Source organism: Anoplophora glabripennis, unplaced genomic scaffold (genome assembly GCF_000390285.2).
Source record: "Anoplophora glabripennis isolate ALB-LARVAE unplaced genomic scaffold, Agla_2.0 scaffold437, whole genome shotgun sequence".
Taxonomy (NCBI): domain Eukaryota; kingdom Metazoa; phylum Arthropoda; class Insecta; order Coleoptera; family Cerambycidae; genus Anoplophora; species Anoplophora glabripennis.
The window spans coordinates 411030-416204 of NW_019416527.1; positions in this window are offsets into that span (position 1 = coordinate 411030).

Here is a 5175-nt window from a genome sequence, read left to right on the forward strand (position 1 = left end):
CCATAAAATCCGCGTATTTAGTAAAGAAGAGGTTGGTAGATTCTTTATGATGACGATTTTTTAATGGTAAAGCCAGGGGTTGTTCTATTATTTGTTAATATTTAACTTTATCCCAAACATAAGAAAACGTGAAAAATTTTAAATGCTTTTTATTGTTTCAGGTCGCCATAGCCATAGGATTAGTGGGGGGAGCCTGTCGTCAAGAAGAGTTGGACAAAATGATGTTAAATGACATCGAACAATAGGATAGAAGTAGAAAATTTGTAGTATATGCTCAGGTATATTTCACCAAATAAATGTTGCTGAAGCCTTCGCATGTAACACACAATCGACTGTTTCTATTCTATAAGACATGAAATTGTACCAATGAAGTTGTTGGAATAAATTCCATTGAAAAATGCCCCAAACCAGATAGCTTCCTATCTGAAATTACCAGGTCTTAAAACTTACACAGGACACTGTCTTAGACGGATGTTCACAAGCTATTAACAGACGCTGCTGAAGATCTCATGATTTTCAAACGTTACAGTGGATAGAAGTTGACATGTGACCGATTCGGTAAAAAATAAGATTGGAATAGCGAAGAAAATCGGTGGGGTTGAAAAAACGATACAAATTGACGAATGAACAGCGGTATAATACTCGACGATCTTTTCTAATAAGACATTGATTTATTTTAAGATTTTTTATTTTCGTTCATTTTTTTTTCCAATAAAAAATTCCTATTACCACCTTTAAAATAAGCGTGTGGATAAAAAAATGATATTCGATGCACTTTAATAATTGGTGAATCTTACTGAACATACAGGAGCATAGTAGTGTCCACTTGTTATTGACAGAATTAAAGAAAATCTAGAAGAGTTCAGGAGTTAGTTTCATCATTAAACGCGCAATGTATACTGACACCTCTTTCACAAAAAAATCACTAGGTTTCTTAGTGATCTCAGATGCTTACTTCCACATTTGTGCATGTCTGCCTCTGATCTGAAGCTTCGCATCGATCAATTAATTCGATACGTATCTAGCGGTACCCTAATGCTGAGGGACGTTGGCTATGCATTCATTGTCGTTTGGGCGTGTGTGAGTGAGTTTGACGCTTTGTTTGGTAGAGCGTATGGCACAAGTTTTTATGGTAGTCAGTAGCATTGAGTATTGTGAGCATAGAGCGGCACACGGCTTGACTACAGACTTAGCTTATTTCTGCTAGTACAACGCGTACTGCCATTTACTAATATAATATAGATTACTACTGTTTATTTACTTGATCGTCCGATGTCTAGTAATTATATGTCAATGTAACAACATTACACAGATAAGGGTTTAGCTGGAAATTTAAGCTAATATAGATATACCTATAGATTATTTTTATCAAGCGACCATACAAAAACGGTAAATGTAAAAGAATAAATATTTAAGGATGCTTAACTGAAGTTTTGGAAAACTTAAACGTGAGTGTGCATTGGATTAGATATCTTCAATATCGTGTGATGCAAATGATTGCTCATTTTTATAACACCTAACAATTACTACACATTCATTATCTCAACTACATGAGACCGAGATTTACAGAATTATTTATTTTAACTAATGGTAAGTTTATAATCCATATTTAAGTTCTTTTTTATATGTAACATAATATGTTATTGCTTTTATATGGTTAGGTGTAGACAGTTATACAATCTAGGAGCTAAATATAACATTTAATTTTCAGTTTTTTTTTAACAACTGTGACGTTTATCATATCGTTATTTTGTCTAGAGATATGACTATACTTTACGTTTTCTTTGTTTTGCTTCAATTGATATTGCGTCCACGAAATTGCATTAAATTTAAAAGTTTCCATTTTTTAAAAATTGATTCGATGGAATAAAATACATTTTAATTATCTGCGTTTGTGTTTTCATAAAAAATTCCATGTAGGTTTTGTTCGCACCACCCCATGCAATCAGTCCATATGACATTAACAATTCAACAAGTGCATGATATATTAGTCTTGTTTCATTAAACTTTAGGTCTTTTCTAACTTGTTTAACTGAATTTTAATTAATATTTTATATTTTCTGAAAATTTTATATTAAATTTGTGTTTTCTATTTAGATACATTTAAAAAGCGGTAAATTGCCTACGCAGGAGTTAAAACGCAAACAATTTGGTATATTTATATTTAAGGTATGTAGATTTTGATCGAAACAGTCCTTAATTTCTTTCATATTTTTTACTGGCTTTCTTAAGTACATTCAGTTTTCTCCGGTATCTGTTTGAAAATAGAAGCGCGTATCAATGGAGATAATATCACAAACAAGGGTAAGTAAATTATTTAGATATAATTTGAATGAAACAGATGCTAAAACGGTCCTAAATGTTTTTTACAAATTGTGGTCTTTCGCTTAAATAATAATCTTTTATTAGTTATACATTATACCCTGAAATCCATATTGCTAAAGATTTCGCATTAGCAAGTAGTAGTAGTAGGGTGAGTCATTAATAATGGTACACAGTTTAATAGCAGATTGTTAACTTCAAAATATAGCGATTGAGCCAAACATGCCTTAATCAATAGTTGCTTCTTTTCGTTTTACAAGGTGTTAAAATTGAAAAAATATTTTCGATATTTTGCTATATTTTAAATATGTATGCACCGATTGTTTTGAAAATTTGTAGGTTTACGTTATTTGATGTGGCAAATACGAAAATGCGTACAGTGTTGGGGTCACGTTTAGGGGGCGCTAGCTATACTGTCCTATAAATGTAAAAAATATGTTTAACTTTTTGCATTTTACAATTTATTGAAATTATAGAACTACGTTCTATTTTAAATAAAAAGGTATACTCGTTACAAATCGATAAACTCAACTGTTTTCGAGATACAGACGTTTTAAGTTTTTAAGATTCGGCGGGAATTAAATTAGAAAATAAGCATGTCTTAAGATACCTACCAAGCCTGAATTAATCTCGGTATAATTCCAAGTATCTTGTTGCTGCATGANCTATGGCTAGAAATTGGCCTCAATGATTTGGGATCGAGGGGGATTATCCCTCTTTATCCTGCCTCATCTCGTGTAGGCCTGGACAGCCTTCGTAGGTGGGCCCCATCCGTCGTCTACCCCGACCGCAAATCCGGCCGGTGTAGGCGCTTTGTAGGACCTCCTTTTGTCCTGGCTAGGCCCCGCCGGCTAGGGCCCTTTCTTCTAGCGCTCTTCTTGCCCTAATCACACTGAGTAGAATTAACAGAAACAATATGGTATTGTAGTGACAGCTGTCAATTAATTATGTCAATGCCTACTACTTTGGAAAAAAAATTCAAATCAATCGGCTCATACATACATATAGCAAAATCTCGAAAATATTTTTTCAACTTTAACACCCTGTAGAACGAAAATGAGCAACAATTGATTAAGGCATGTTTGGCTCAATCGCTATATTTTGACGTTAATAATTATTATTATTATTATAAATTAACGTTAATGTGCACCATTATTAATGACTCACCTTGTATAGTAAGAAAAAGGTTTGAATCTTTGAGGCGTTCATTATTTTATACAGAGTATATTAAGTAAAGTGTTATTTTACAAATTTACCGAATAATAAATAACTGCTACCTGCCAATACGTGAAGCAAATAAGCAATGCTAAATATTTTCTTCTATTTGACAACCACCTATTTAAAAACGCTTCTTAATCTAATATTAAAACTCATTATCGTAATTTTCCGAGGAAATAAATATCCCGCCATTTTCTTAATTATTAAAATCTAACCGACTGCTTAATTGGATTAGTCGAACACAAATCCGAGAAGTTAATTTTAATTCTGAAATTGGATTGTCGTTAAATTGTTAATAAATAAAATCGCCTCAAGAATTTTGTTGGGAATTTCGGGATTAATAAAAAATTTAAAGTAGCGAAATTGAACAAATTTCTCTCTTGGTTTTAATTTAATCCAGGAATGTTTTAATATAGCAAAAAACTAGCAAAAACAGGGACTGTTTCTCAGAAAATAAAATCACTTGACGTCTTAAAGATTTGATAATTTGGCAATTTATTTTCTTCGGTTTTAACCCGCGTACATGTCTAAACAATGTTGAATATTACTTATTTACTTATTTTGGTCACATAGATACGACGAGAAAAAATTTCGATCACATCAAAATTTTTATATCACCCAAGTATACTGCTTAGCTTAGATGTTTACGCAACTACCGAAATTTTAAAGGTAATGTTATGGCGAGGTAATGCAAGTTTTATGAATCTACAAACTAAGTATAAACTCGTATATACGGTATCATCTATCTATCTTAATAATAAATCTGACAATACGCATTCAAGTATCGATTTTGCAGATAGATAATGCTTAATAGAGTCATAATGTTTATTACAGAATGTGCGGAAATATGATAAGATTCATTTATTTGTTCCCATAATACAATTCCAATTATATGCGAGGTATATCATGAGAAAAAGCTGAATCAGACTGGACAAAGCAGATGATCAGGCCGAGTATGTATCCCATTTTATCATAATAACAGTTACGTTATTTCAGGGTTAAACGTTAAGGTTAACGTTAACTGTTAAGATATAACAAAGTGCACGTTATTGAGGAATTAAGACCATTTTTAGCAAATACTCGTATTGCAATTTTGTTGTTATTTTGAAGACGCTTTTGTGTCGACATTTTTAATAACAATTATAAAAAATTATTATAAACAAGAGTCAGTATTAGACAAAAACACATACAACTGACAGATGTCTTTTAGGTTATGAAACATGAAACAAATGCAAACTCGTAAATAACGGCTAAATACTACATAAAATAGTTTGTAACACGTTATCTTAAATTATAGTTTCTTAAAGGCAAGGAATTTGGTGTTGCTATAGTTTAACGTAGGTGTTATTTGTCTAATGAAAATGAACGGCTTGTTAAATTTCCATTTACTTGCCGGTTTTATAAACGCACATCGAAGGTAAGTTGTAAAATTTAAGTAACTTAGGTAAGTATTTACCTTAAAATTATTGTTAGGTTAAATCAAACGAAGAAGGATCTAACAAGGAAACTACCCCAACCCGAACTCTCCGATTTCCAATATTTTTATATATGTTGTAGACTCGGTTGTAGAACATAAAAAATTAAATGACATATTTTTTTTATCGGCGGAAAAACATATTTAGGGGGTGAAATACA